The 16,134-nt window shown below is 38.0% G+C and overlaps 1 protein-coding gene across 10 annotated transcripts in view; it reads right to left on the reverse strand.

Annotated features, from left to right (window-relative positions):
- FRY (FRY microtubule binding protein) overlaps nucleotides 1-16,134 on the reverse strand; it is a 244,342-nt gene that overhangs the window by 183,535 nt on the left and 44,673 nt on the right. The gene's annotated exons all lie outside the window — the stretch shown is intronic.

Here is a 16,134-nt window from a genome sequence, read left to right on the forward strand (position 1 = left end):
CAACAGTTGTTTGTTTTGCTTTGCATTAAGGAAGAAAAGAAAAATCCACATCACAGAAGCAGAAAGAACCTTACCTAAGTTAACCTCACTTTCTCCCCTTCCTTCACCTCATCTTCACCCTCAAGTCACAGAAAGCTTCCCTTATGTCCCAAACACAAATAGAAGGTCAGACTGTATCTTCACCTCCTGCCTACAAAAGCATCAGGAAATCCGTCTTCACAGTCCATAAAATACCAGTGAACGCAAGAAGAAAACAAGTTTGACAACACATACATATTGCATCAGACTTTTCTAAATGCACAACCCCAGCCTGTCCTCTGAATCATCAACCCATCCTTTCTGAAGAAAATGACACTTAAAGAAAACATTCAAGAACTAAGTTGCTGACAAAGTATTAAGTAACATACACAGGAATACATAAGTGAGCATAAAAATTCAGAATGCCAAGAAAAAAGCAAGAAGTTATCAATGTTTTAACTTCTATTAATAAAAAAGTGGTCACTCACCCAGATCAGTGGATGGGCAAGCACTCATTCAGTAGCACGCCAATTTGTTAACATAGTGGATTATCTCCACGCAAGGCTCCAAAAACTACAGTAACATACAGAACTAATGCCAATTTCCAATATAAGCAACAAATAACAATTACATTCTCCCCCTCTCATTTTCAATTAGCAAAAGGTCTTGCTAAGAATATTAGGGGAAAAACAAGCCTCTTCTTTTTTTTTATTTTGAAGTGAGAGAGGGAAGTAAAGAACTTTGAGACAAGTCAGTCTTGCCTTCCCTTCTGCTATCAATGGATGATAATTGCAAATGCAACACCAATACAAACCGTTTTATCAAGCTTTAATGAGCAGAGTGGGACTAGGGGTACCATAAGTGAACAGAAATTATTCTGTGCAGATGACAAGTATGTGCTATTTCCATGCAATACAACTTATTCTGAAAGGAGGAAGGATACTCAAATCTTCAGCAAATTAAAATACTGAACACACATCATTGTAACTTTGAATGAAGATACAAATTATACCCATGATTTTAAGCATTCTTATTCAAACTTATTAGAATTTGACCAGTCTTTCCCAATTAACAAAGCCAATCAAAAATCATACGTAATGGCTGCTTTATTCCCATGTCTTATGAGAAATATTTATTCCTATCATTGCTGAACAACTTTTAAACTTTTTTTTTTTTTACATATAAAACCCTCCTTTCTTTGTTTTCAGTATTTTAATTAAGATAAAAATACGGTTTCAGGTCAACTTACTTATTTTAGAAAGTGACTTTGCTAGACTGTATGCTGGTCTGAACTCCAGAAATGCTTTGATAGAGTGCCTCAAGACTTCTAATTGCGACAATATTTTCACTGAAAAAAAAAGCAGCGAATTTGTTACAAAATACTAGCTATTCTGTTGTAAAAATTAGAGGCCAGAATCCTACATTCTTACTTGAAGTAGCTAGATAAAGTACTGTTAACAACTGACCTTCATCAACGTTAACTCACAACACAACCACAGCGTACAAAAGAAGAGATAATGTGTTAGTCATCCCACTGACAATGCAGGGCTGACTTTGGCTGTGAAGCCAATGCCTGAGTCACTGGCATGGGCCATGGACTCAAGTAATGCCTGGTCCTGGGAGAGGCAGAAAATACATAGTTTTTCTCACCTTTTTTCCTCTGAAACCATCAACAAGTACCATTCTACAATACCTTGAGACGCGTGTAAATGAAGAAGGAAAAAACCCTTCTTCAAGATACTAACAGTGCTAGAAGTGGATTTCCAATGGCACATACATAAACAAACGTGCCCAGCCTGCAGTAAGAACTGGCTTCCGAGTAGACATTTTTTTAATCATACCTCTCTGCATAGTTGTAGAACAGTAAAAGAAAACGTAGATATTAGCAAGTCGATATTAAGCAAGCCTTGGCACATGCAACAGTTCTAAACATTACGACTTTAAAGAAGAAATGAAGTGTTTTATTTAAAGAAGAAAAAGTATCTCTGTGCAGTGTATTCCTTTGGCAATACCATGTTTTCTTCTCACAGTCACATTTGCTGTCCTTCTCTCATCTTGCCATGCAGAAGGCACACAACAACTCATTGACACCCGTCCTGTCCAGGCACACATGAATGTCTAACTTCGTGATGACAGGACGTGTCACTCTCTTCAAGTTTAAGCTTTCATTTTTAAACAATTACTTTCCAGTATCACAGTTTGGAAAAGAACATAAAGCAAGCCTAAGGCATGCAAGAGCCTCTCTCTGTGTCTGCATCAAATGTGAAACAGGAGTCTCAATGTATGAATTGATCTACATGCCTTGCACCTTGATGTCTTTATGTATCACTGTTCACTATTTTATGACTTAGATGTTTAAGATAGAAAATAAATAAGGAAAAGAAGATGTACACAATCATAAAGTCATACAAGCACAGAATGGTTTTGGTAGGAAGAGACCATAAAGACCATCCGGTTCCAATCCCCCTGCCAAGGACTGGTTGCCACCTACTAGCTCAGGTTGCCCAGGGCCGATCCAATCCGGCTTTGAATGCTTCCAGGGATGGGGCATCCACAGCTTCTCTGGGCAGCTGTGTCAGGGCCTCACCCTCTGACTGAAGAATTTCCTCCTAATATCTCATCTAAAAATCCCTTTTATTAGTTTAAAGCCATTCCTTCTTGTCCTGTCAAACCATGTAAAAAGTTTGTCTCCCTCTCATTTATAAATGCATGTTAAGTATTGGAAGGCTGCAATGAGGTATCCCCACAGCCTTCTGTTTTCTGCTATCAGACTAAACTGCAAGCACATCCTAAAACTGAGACAGGTTCACGTTGAAATTAAAGGCTAAGCTGAGATGCTAAAATTAAAAGAAGGTGGAAGAGTCAAAATGATATAGATTTAAAATATGAGGACTGCTGTGAAAGTAATGCCTCCTAATTTATAATGTTGACCCCAAGGTACGGCAGAAGAGGCTGAACCTTCCCACCAATATTCTGTTACGCTTTGCTGCAGTGTGACAGATGGCAGCAGAGGGGCAGTCTGATAGAACAGCATCTGACATGGGGGTGCAACTGAAGGAAAGATGTGGAGTTCCTCCATGCAGAAATAGCTGCAATCATTGCATTCATCAATGCTTGCTGAACATTATGGAGACCAAACAGTTGGTGTGAGCACAGTGAGGTGGTGGGTGGTGGTCTTCAGCAGTGGTGACAGTGACAGTGGGTCACCTCCTCTGGTGCAGATTTTCATGAGCATAGCATGCAGGCTCTTGTTCATGGCTGGAGAAAATACATAGCTAATGGTGGTCACTGCTGAAAATCAGTGTTTTGTAGGTCAGAAATTGCTCCATCAAATAGTGCTGTTGTGCTCATTGTGTCATTTGTAGTTTCCATGGAAATAAATAGGAGACATTACTTTCAGAATGATGTACATATATATAATAATATATGACCAGATTGATAGAAGTGAGAACTATCTCATTCTTCAGAGAACTTCAGCAGTGATGCAAAGGACTACAAAGAAGTAAATCAATATACTTCTATTTCCATTCTAAACCACATTTACAGTACTGAAGACAACAGTCTAAATGACTTCAGGCTTACTTGGTTAACCTATTTTCAAAAGCAAATCAAGTAAAGCTTCTCCCATGTATACTGCTGACCTACCAAATGAAAGACTACACCCATTTTTCCATCATCTCTATCAATTGCTTATGGCAAGCAATTTGCATTACCTGTGAGTTAAGTGCCCTTGAGTGTACAGTAACAGAGCTGCAGTGGATTTCACAAATGCAATGGCAGTAGTCCAGGCACACAAACTACATTAAAGGGCTCCTATGTGTCATAGCACAAACTATGGAGCATTATTACAGCGTGGTAATCTGGAAGGGTGGAAAGAACTAAGACAGAAGAACTGATTTTTTCAAATAAAAACCTTCCAATCACAGACTGTGGGAGAAATAAATGTGGGCACAACAGAATAAGGATAGTGGAGTAAAAGCACAAAGCTGTTCAGTGTGATTCTTTTAGCAAAAAAGGTTGATGTATAGGGGAGAAAGGAGAAAAGATGCTGGAGGAAAAACAAACTAATTAAGAATCAGAAAAGATAAAAAAACAAAAAGCAGCTATTGAGAAAGAGAGGCTCAGCCCTATACAATAATGTGCTTTGAGAGTCACCAGCAGACTACATCACTTCAAGAAGAGCCTGTTCAGGAACTGGGAAGTGTGGGAGCCTTGGGCACATCTGAGTCACCTGACTTCAGATACAACAAGGTTTTCATTTATTTTTTTATTTATTTTTGACTGAGGAATAAAGTTTTATTTCAGAAGGTGCTGTATAACAATTATACCCTTGTATAACAAAGACGTAATTGAGGTACTAAATCCCACACAAATGGCATTGTCCTATGTTATCTTTTAACACTGTATTTCCATTCCTTCAGCATTGCTTCAGCTCGTGAGAATATATATGCCTTTAATAAGCTTACCTGTTAATAAGGAACCTAATCATATTTAAGTAATATCACTTTTTTATGTGCTATCTCCCCTCAAAAGTCAGTATGATTGTGCTGATCCTCCCCCTGGAAGTTTACAATAAACATTTTCATCTGGAAATGTATTTTTGTTTCTACAAAGGATTTCACTTTCAAATTGCTTCACAGAAATACCTTCAGTTTTATTAAGGATGAGTTGGTATTCTGTTTTTTCCCCTAAAACCTTTTAAATCTTCCTTGTAAAGATGACCTGACTGCTTTGCAACAAATCCTTTGTGCTAATCTGCTGACTATTTTTAGGTGTATTTGAAATAATTTCTTAAAAATTACAAAAAAGTATATTTTGCCACTATGTTCACTGAATTCCACTCTTACACCTTACTGATATTCTTAACATACAAGAGAGTTAAACTGAACTATTAACTACAGTCATTATAGGCTCCAGTGCAAGCAAGGAATTCAAAGTATGCATTTGAGTATTTAGTGATGTTAATTTCTGGGTATACAAAAAAAACCACCAGTCAGCTACACTGAAGAAGTCCATGTATCCTCAAACTGGGCTGCCCCAGAAAATTAACTGAGAGAACCCCACAGCAGTGGGTATAAACCTACACTGCAGTCATTAACTGTATGGCTCCTGAGTGAGGTTAAGCAAAACAGAGAGTTTAAAGCTCTAGAGAAACATTTAGCAGAAATCAGTGGCTAAGTACTAAAAAAACACCCCCACAAGCAAGAAACATGAGGCCAGAAAGTCTCTTTTTTGGTTCCAACACTGTAACCCGAATGGCTAACAAAACATAATGGTACTTCGTTTCTTCTATCTATGAAGACTGTCTTGGGTTTTAAATAGAATAAGCTCTAACTGGAGACAGCCACTAGATCTCTCCAGTACTACCAAAAAGATTTAAAAGACACTGTACCAACATACTATTCAACATAGCATTTCCTACCTGAAAAAATAGAAGGTCTTTTCTTGGAGCGCCTTGGATGTATAGGCTCTATATTCTTAATATTTCTTTGAAACTTGCCTTTAAAGTCATTTTCTAGCAAGATGTCTGGTGGCAAACTACTCCGTCTTGCTGATTTATGAGGATTCTGACGAGAATTCAGTTTACTCCTAGTCCTGGAGTACAAGCTGCTGTCATCAACTGCCATTTTAGAGCATTAACGTTTACAGCCACCGCAGCGTACAGCCAAGCTGACCATCCAGAAGGATTGTGCCTAGTGGTTACAGAGCCGAGCAATCTCAGATGTTCTCATGGCTAGCTCAGCACTTGCCTAGGAAGTTGTGCGAGTCGATAGGCGTGTGCTGCAACAGGTGTAGGGTTACCGCATCGCCCCTCCTTGCACCACTTCCACAGCGCAGGGAGGAGACACCAAAATCATTAGTTTGAAAGTTCTGAGGTAATTAGGAAGTTCAACAAACCCGAACCAGCAGCACACTCTGTGCAAAGGGGAGAATATAACTCCAATAAGAGGCAGCGTCCTCTGGGTTAGTATCGTTTGTATTTTACACAGTTTCTCAGATCAGCTCATTAACACTTCATTATCTCGGCGAGACAAACAGGTGTTGCTAAACTTTAAAAAGAAGGAAAAAACAACAGAAAGTGTAAGAGAAAAAAACAAAGCAAAGCAAAGCAGAATACAGTCAAATGCCTGGGACTTGCCTGGGAAAGGTACAACCTAAGCAGCATGTTCAGGTTCTTAGTCCTGCCCTTTGCCAGTGTTACATTTTTAAGACTGATAAACACAAAACACAAATGGCCACATTATTAGATTTCTTTGTTCCTCTCCTCAAGAAAGAATCACGTCATTAATATAGACTGCAGACAGAATCAGAGACCTGTCTGTGTGACTGATTTACTGTACATATAACTGCTGACTACTGAACACAAACCATTTCAGTGTGCACATGAAGAATGCAGTCTGTAAATTCTCCATCTAAATAAAAGCCAACGTGCTTAGTAGAAGTTCGTAAAGTCTCCTCGTTTTGTTCCAGTTATCCCTATGAAAGCTTTTGAGCCCCAAGAATACAGTCTTCCTTTCTCTTAAGTTTAGAAAGAAGAAAGGGCAAATCCCTTATTCTGTGGAAAATTTTCATAATTAGAATGGTATCATAAATGAGACAAAATTGTTTAGTAAATTAAAGCTAACACGTTTCTTAAGTATAAGGACTTTTCTTATTAATTAAAAATAGCATAGCAAAGTGAATAAGCAGAGTGGTACTTTAAAGTGTCAGCAACTAATGCTATGGATACTTAAGCAGATTTTAACAACTGTAGACAGAATCTTATTTCTCTGAATCATCTGAAACACTTATCATAGAATCACAGAATGGCCTGGGTTGGAAGAGACCTCAAGGATCACGAATCTCCAACACCCCTGCCACAGGCAGGGCCACCAACCTCCACATTTAATACCAGACCAGGCTGCCCAGGGCCCCATCCAACCTGGCCTTGAACACCTCCAGGGATGGGGCATCCACAACCTCCCTGGGCAGCCTGTTCCAGCACCTCACCACTCTCTCTGTAAAGAACTTCCTCCTGAAACCTCCCCCCCACTTAAAATATGATTACCTTAATTACTTTCCCAAAGGCAGGCTACGTTTTACAGTTAGTGTAATGATATAGAGATTGGCTGCTTCAAATACAATTATTGTGTGAAATTCAGTGCAACCTTCATTATTGCTGACAAGAAATAGACTGTTGACTCGTGGTTCTGGAAGGGAAGAGGGGAAATGACAAATTTGTATATGTATTTATGGATATTTATGCACATTCTTAGCTTGGCTATTAAACATTTTATTGTGCTAGAAATGGAGAAAAATGCAAACAGTCTGCTGATTTTTTCTTCTTCCTCTAGATATATAATTGTATTTGGCTGGAAGCTGAAATTAGAATTAGTCCAATCTTAGATACATGGGACCTACAAAGGGTTCAGAACAAGCTGATTCTTTAAACCAAATTGATTTTAAACAAGTACAAGCTAACTGCAAGGAATAAAAAACCTGATTTTTCCAGACTTGCCAAACATTTAAAAGATCTTGAGCAGTGTTTATACGCCAAAATAAGCCTTTGAAAATCCCATTGGATTTCAAAATAGGTTAGGTGGGAATTAGGTTCTAACCAAAGGGAACTGTACACTTAATTTGGCTGGGTCCTTTTTAAAAATTCTTCTAGGCACTTGTCTTCATCACTGGGAGCCAAAACACTTCTGTCATGCTCTTCTGATCCTTTTTTCCAGTTAATAATAATGAATAATAATAAAAAAAAACAAGTCAGAGAAAATGTCCTTTTTTCCATCCTTTTCTCCCAACTCCACTTGATTTTTCAGCTTTGACTGAACCAACAAAAAAACATTCCATCCATTCCCAACATTCCAACTAAGCCAGAGCAACTCAATCAAGAGCTTTTCAATATAACAGAAAATGCTTAAATCTGAGCAAATGTAAGTATTATTTGAATTCTGCGTACTGGAAAACTACAAATATTAAATGTAGAAACCAACATTTGAGGAACGTTAAACTGAAATTTGACAGCAGCACTTAAAAAAATTTCAACATCTTCAGTAAGTGACCGAACCACCAAGATACAGGATATTCTGGAAAGAGCTCTTAACATTTCCTGCTGAAACTGCTCCAACATGCATAAATAGTTAAATATTCATTAGAAGAGTGACTTGAAACTGTCCCAGATTCTAGCCAAGTGATATAACTGCTGCACTATACAGTCTTACCTTCTTCAGCTCAATGAATATTCATGCCAAGTGGAACAATTCCAACAAGAGGAATCGCTGCTGGGACACTCAAAGGTACGACAGAAACCACACTCTTTTTGATGAGGGGAACCCTTAAATCAGCAGCAGCACATCAGAATCAAAGAAGAGTTTATCTCCACTGAGTGGCCTTACATCAGCAATCTAAGAGGGGACAGCTGAAAATCCCAAACATCTCATGTCTGAATATCCTTTTCAGGATCTATTCTAGCAGATATACTTCAAAAACTCACTCAGATCTAATAATGAAGACAGGCAAATACTTACTGTGAAAACTGAAAATCCTCATCTACCAGTAGAGACACAGGCAGCTGTGGATGGGAAGCTGAGGCTCTTAGTGGTGTCTGAAAGTTGCTGGGGTTGGGTGCCCAAGTGCTATTTTTATAGCCTAACTCTTCTGGTGCTTTAATGTATGTAGCTCCTAATGGATATTTTCTTATCTTTGACAGAAACATATGAAAACTTGTCAAACTAATCCCAAATGAGACCTCTACAGAATAAGTTACAGTACAAAGAAACAAAAGTGGGAATGGAGGAGGAAGAGAGACTTTGAAGAACAGTTTGTAAATTAAAAGATCAAGTAATGTAAGCAGAAGCATGGAGCATTTAAAAAATAACAATAAGAAAAAAATAAAAATAAACAAATAAAAAATTAGAAAAAAGTGAGATTCAGAACACACAGAAAAGAGAAAAACTTGATAAAATTTGAGATTCTACTCCACTAAACACCAAGGCTGCAGTGACAGTATCTCTCTCAGACCTTCTACTTTCTGCTTAAAGACAGATGCTTTGCAATTTTAAAAAAGGAAGTACACCCAGAGGGAAAATAAAACACCACCACCAAACTGCAAGCATGATGTGTGGATATAAACTTGTTAAGTTTGTTATGTTTGTTAAGTTGTTATGGAATTATTCACAAAGTTCCTATTACATATACTCAGGAATCCAGAAAGAAATAGAAAGTCAAGCAGCCAAACTATTTACAAAAATAAGTTAACTGAAAACTATAGTAGAGATTGGAGAATAGAATAGTTATATATATATATATATATATATATATATATATATATATTTAGAAGAATACAGCTTAGTTGAAGGAATTAGACTCCACTAAACCTTTTATCTGAAACAGTGATTAAAATAATTAAGCGTTGAGTAAAACACCACAATTATAATACAACAGGACTAATCGACATGGTTTCTATGGGAAAAAAAAAAGTGTTACTAATCTACTACAGTTGCTTGAGCACAGAAGACAAAGAGGACTATTTATTTATTTATCTCATCAAAGGTTTAAACAAGAGATTTCAGAAGAGATTCTGAAAAGTAAGTAAATAATAATTGTGTCAAGTTTGGTACCAAATCATGGAAGCAGTCAAGTGAGAAACAAGGCACGGGATTTTGTAATTTGGATTTTATGGCTTATGCACCTCTAGTAGGTTCTACATTGTTCAGAATTTTCTTACAATTTTGAAACCATAGCATGATGATAGAAAAGAGCCCAGTTTAATGGCTGAACTAGTGATCATCAGGTTTATCCATTAAGGCTGGAGGCAAAATCAGGACATCACATCTCTTGCTTACAGCATAATACCAAATTCTACACTTTGTAGTTTCAATGATTATTTCTTTTCATTAAAATTTGGTAAATGAAAGCCTACAGAATGTGGTGTTGGATAACTGATTTGTCTTTGGAACTACACTCTGAACAGATTTAAGGCTATAGAATTAGCACAGTCTAGGTCATGGAAAAGTAAGTTTCCTCACAGGATAAATTATCGTTACCTTTTGGATTAACACTATGGCAGAAAATCTAGTTATATTTCACGTGCAGTTATCCATGTATAATTATGACTACATTAGAGCTGTCATTTTTGTCTTCAGCTGTGGGAAATATTCTTGCTCATCAACAGTAGAAAAAAGAAAAGGTCTCCTAAAGTGTTCTCAATGTGTCAGCCAGCATAAGGTGGCTCTGAAAATCTGTATTGTGGAAGAAAAACTGCCACCACAATCAATTCCCATCTGGTACAGTAAAGCAACATCCACATCAGTGTACTTTTATTCATGCTATAAATACCAAGTTAGAATGGTACATAAAGGAAGGATGAGAAACGTATGTTGAAAGACCTGCTATGGCAAGAGAAGAAGACCTGAGTTTTACTACCATTTAAACCAGCCCAACTCAATAAAAGAGAAAGTAAATGAAGTCCCAAACTTCTATTTTACTGTAGACCATGGAGTCTCCTTCCTTGTCACTCCAGCAACCACTTTTTTGAGGCTGTACAGCAAACTGTAGAACAAATCTAAAGTTACTGTTTTCTTTATTTTTAGCTATGCTACCACAAAGAATAAGAATACAAGGCCAGGGACGTGCAAGTCATTTCCTCTAGTGACTGTGTCAGATAATGCCTGATTAAAATCTTTGCAAAATTAAGGTTACAAAAGCAATACAAAAGCTACTCACTGCATTTGCATGGGTTTTACAGGTGTCAGAAACGTCTGAAGAAATCAAGTTGATACCAATCAAGCTGAGACTTCTTGAGCATCTGCTTGCCAAAAAAAGACTGCATAGCACTAGAAATCTGTTCAGAAAACCTTTTCCTTTTCTTTTTCTTCTGCAAAAGCACTTACCACCTGTTTCTTCCCCTATCCATGGCAGAACAATCACAGAGCTGTGAGTGTATCTTTGCTATGAAGTCTTCAATCTCTTTTGTTTTGCTTTTCAAACAAGAAAGTTAAAACATGCAAGAATTACAAACAGGCAGTCAAAAAGTGAAGAACATATAGAGCTGTTCAAGCCCTCTAACTGTTACTCAAAGGTGACTTGTTTAATTTTCTGGAATAACCTGGCTGTCTAAATGCATAGGATATGAACTTTTGAGAGATTCTCTGCTTGAATTAACCAACTTATCCCACAGCCTAATGCTGCTATATACAAAAAGCCTAGATTTGGTAACAGTCTTTACTTCCAAATACACTCTCTCAAGTCAAGCATCAATTTCAGAAGGGTTTTTAAGAGGAAGAGGTTAACATGGTTGTGCTCTCAAAGACACCAAAGAGATAATTTTAGATTCACATTAATTTCTACCCTTGTAGCGAGCGCATGACTCATAGAACAGCGTAATTAGCACTTAGTTGCCAGGCTACATCTGACCCTAGAGCAAGTAAATGAGAGTATGAGATGCTAGTCAGAGTGTGCACTGCAGCATGACATTTACTGCTTTAATCTGTGATAATCTGATATTCGATTAGAGTTGCAGAAAACAAAAATAAGCATTAAGTCCAGACAATTCCTTGCCTACCTAAAATACACTCAGACAAAATATGAAGAAGAGAACGCAGCTTTTCCAGCGTTGCCTTCTATGCTGTTATAGTGATTTTAATAGATTAATATTGACAAGAGATTTGGCCTAGTGCTTCAATTGCATTTTCTTTCAACTGAAAGAAGATAAGCATGTTGTTTGCTAATAATAAACAAAATCTGTGGTTAATGCTGTAATTTGGTTCTAGGATAGTATTAGTCCCTTGATGCTTCATCCATAACACATGCTTCCCACATTATCATGGGAAGCTGACTCATGCCACAGCCTTTCACCAGCAGAACAATTAGTAGCAGTAACAGACACAATAATTTCACTTCACACTGATGTTCCCATTACATGATAGCTGTTACAGCCTTATTTTCACAAGGACTTGAAAGTTGATCCTCCTCCAACTTCTCAAGCCCTGGAAGCGGGAATTTTCTGGCAGGCAACAGTATAAACAGGAACAGCTTAGGAACTGAACTGGCAGAGATGGATGGATCCCTGCAGATGGCCTCAGCGCAGTCAGGACACGTTGCTGTGCCCGAGCGACAACCCAGGGGCTTGGTATTTTCCAGAGATCAAAGGCTGAGGGTGGAACTTCCCAGAATCTGCACAGCTGTAACACTTAATTACAAAATCACTCTTGCTCTTATTGCACTTCAATCTGTTATAGTAGGCATATGCTCTAAATGCAATTGCATCAGAGAGACCTAGAGAGTAAAGAGAAATTTTACCTAGTAGGGTACAGCACAAGTCCTGCTGAGTCAGTCATCTCAGTTTTTCCTGTTGCATTCTGTATAGAAAGGGAATACTACAAGCAGGCCAGAAATATGAAGGCTACACATTTCAGAGACAATTTTCTACTTAAGACCATTTATGAGTACTCAGTGCTTCACTTAGATTTTGTTAGCACCTATCTGCGAAATAATGACATCCATTTCATGTTCTGTGAGTACTAAAAATACAGACAAAAAAAAAGAAGTCAGAACAGTTGGAACCTTTTAGAAAAGATAGTTTTAATGAAAATTTCCCTCAATTCCAAAGGGCTTATTCTATCCCTGCTGTTAAGTGAGGTCACTGTCCAGAATAATCCGAGAGATTTGGAAAATCCAGCTCATAAAGGATGATGAAAATTCTGCTTCTCATGGTGAGTCAAATATATATGGATTATTAATAATATATAGACTTTTAAAAATTTTAGTATTGGAATTCAACGTTGCATGTGGTTCAGGGCTGGATGAGATGAAATACAGATAGGTGAGGAAGACCCGAAGCAAAAATAGTCTCTTGATCAGGGCTTTGCACTGCTGTTATTTCATGAAACTTTAATAACATAGAAGTTGCCCACGGAGGTTGTGGATGCCCCATCCCTGGAGGCATTCAAGGCTGGACTGGATGTGGCTCTGGGCAGCCTGGTCTGGTGGTTGGTGACCCTGCACATAGGAGGAGGGTTGAAACTAGATGATCATTGTGGTTCCAGGCCATTCTATGATTCTATAATTCTATCATTCTATGATTCTATGAAGAAAGGAAGAAGAGGGCTATAATGCATCTTATCCTTCAGTAAAGGCTGAAACATGAGGGTGTGTAATATAATGGAACAGATCTTAATCAGGTTTCGAATCTTTCCTGTAAAGCAAGAAAAAAACAAAAACAAACAAACAAACAAACAAAAAAACCAGTAGGAACAATGTATCAGAAAGCACTCTGAAGTACTAGGCTGAAAATACAGAAAGAAAATTCTGCTGCGTAGTCCTCTATCCCTATAAACATTCAATTTGGGGTCTTTTCCCACCCACCACATCTTGGTATAATACCAAACTGTAAATAATGTGTGGTCACTTTGCTTTCATTACATCCTTCCTTGCTAGTTATCAACTAGGACTTCACACATCATATGTTACAAAAAGGACATGAACTTGAAACTCCAGGCTGATACCTGGTGAGTGTTTTATCAAGATAACAACTATTACCAGCCTTTAATACAGTAATAACATATAGCTCTTCAACAGTTGTTTCCTGTTCTGAACCTAGAGACTGCTTCTGACTCTACATCATGAAACAAGACTGTCCATCCTTTTCTCAGAATGAGCTTATGACTATTCAACTTCTACTTCACTTTGGATCTACGTGAATTTTATTTACCCAAATCTTAAGAATCTAGATTACTTTCCTTCCAGCACCATATATATTCTAAATGGAGGCTGGCATGATCCCCCATGTCACCCAAGCCAACTCCAAGAAAAAAGTAGGGGAGAACCATGTCGGGTCTTGTGGGATTGTGTTCAGAAATCACTGCTAGAAAGCACAACTCCCCAGGCTCCTATTGGCTTAAGCTTCATCTATACTTTCATATTGGGACAAACTGTTCTTTAGATCCTCAGCGTGCACATTTACTTATTTTCAGAAGTGCAGTGGTTTAAGCAGCCAAATGTAGCCTCCATCTTAGTTTGCCCTTTCAGAAAATATGCAAAGACATTTCCCAAAAAGATGGATTCTGTACACGCACTCGGCCATACCTGAGAGTTCAGTACGTGTATTAATATGTTGTATGTATATTGTGTATATTAGTGTTACATTTATTACATTTACATGGATAACAATTTCTCATTCAGGTGAGATTCAGTTCTAATTTGTTCCAGTTAAGACCAAAGAGAATTCAAATAAATTAACATTCATTTTACAATTGTAAAACTATCTAAGCATATCATCCTGAGCATAAAAGTTACAATTAATGTTACAATTAATGAAGACATTTCTAGGCTATAAGAACAGTGGACAAGAAGAATCTGTTACTCTGCAGATGAAATCAGTAATTTAAAGTAGTCATCATAATTTGATAAAAGTGAGCACCATCAATATATTAAAATTTCACTAGAGATTATTATAAGATCTGTAAAAAGACCAGTGAGAGCAGCTTAATGAGCACTTCATACTTCATCCAGACTGTACCTCCAATATGTTTATGAAACCTATATTCCCACCCTCAATGTTTTTTTCTAGGCAACCCTTACGTACTGATGCTAAACAAGCACAGTACTGCAGGTGTCACAGAATCATAGCAGCAAGCTCCAGAAACAAGGAAATAATCTCAAGTACTCAGAAATCATGAGCATGAGCCATGTCCAAATATCAGGGATTACATTTACAAATAAAGATTAAAGAGAGAACTTGAGTGTGACCCCAGTCTTTTCATTTCCCTTGTGAGTGGCAGAACCTTTGCATATTAAACAGTGTGCCACAAAGCCAAGTTCTTCTCCACAACTACAGAATGAAACTCAGCCTCCAAAAGGGTTCATAGTCTCATTCATCTCTGCATCTAGAGGTGGGAGGCAAATAGATGGGGCCAGGCTCCTCTTGGTGGGACACAGTAGTAGGACAAGGAGTAGTGGCCTAAAACTTGAGCATAGGAAGTTCCATCCAAACAAAAATGACGGAGCACTGGAATGGGCTGCCCAGAGATGTTGTGGAGTCAAAGGAGATATTCAAGACCCGGCTGAACACCTACCTGTGCAAGCTATTGTAGAGGACCTGCTTTAGCAGGGGGTTGGACTCAACGATCTCTTGATGTCCCTTCCAACCCTTGCAGTTCTGTGACTCTGTGAAATCAGTAGCTCACTTCCCCAGACAAGAACGAGTTGCTGCTTGCCACTTCTTGTCCACTTACACTCTCATGTGTGAATACCAAAAGCAGAAGCTCCAGCTAAATACAGCTTGCAAAAGCTGCCTGGGCCACAATGGGCAGCCAGATAAAAATCTGTGACCTCTTTTGCAAAATTTGAATATTTAGAGCCATATTCTGCTGGCAAGAGCATCAAAGAGCAACTCTAACACTTAAAACTTCCTCATTTAAAGCAAGATACGTGCTTAGGGCAAAGTCACATTGTCAGAAGGACTACTTCTAGCTCACGTACAACAGCAAAATCAGACACGCAAATCCCTCCCTCTGTACTCCAATTTATCAGTAAATATCTACTCCAGTAGACTTATAGGACTGATTTGCATGATTAGTTGTACGGTAATTAACTTCTGTAATTTCACTGCAAATACTTATTTTGCTTTTAGGCACTTTTAGTAAGATCCACTTATCTGACACTGCAATGCAGTAAGACCCTTTTTTTTCATAGTAAGCATTTTTCTGCCTACAGAAATAAATAAACATAAACATTTTAAAGTCTTTAAACAGAACTCTATCACCTCTCTAAAATGCACTTGAATTAGACAAATGTGTGACTCATGCTTATCCAAATCTGAATTCCACACTGCAGAAAAGAAAATCCTCATGTTTCTAAAATCCCTCTGCAGGAACTGAAATGTGACATAATTTCCTTCAGAAGTCCAATGTATCCCTACCTGCAACTGACCTCTCCCCCTGCCTCCTACCTGCAGTATTATCGTATCCACAAAATGAGAGGAGCTGAGGGAAAGTCTCTAAGCAAATTTATAACATGGATGTAGGAGCACTGTGGAGCTCCTCTTGTCATGAAAAGAGTAAAAGGCAGAAAGCAACACAGGGAAGAACTACCTAAATAGTAAATGTACATTTTCTGTGTTTTTTTCTGTGT

This window comes from Phasianus colchicus, chromosome 1 (assembly GCF_987193195.1).
Source record: "Phasianus colchicus chromosome 1, bPhaCol1.hap1.1, whole genome shotgun sequence".
Taxonomy (NCBI): Eukaryota; Metazoa; Chordata; class Aves; order Galliformes; family Phasianidae; genus Phasianus; species Phasianus colchicus.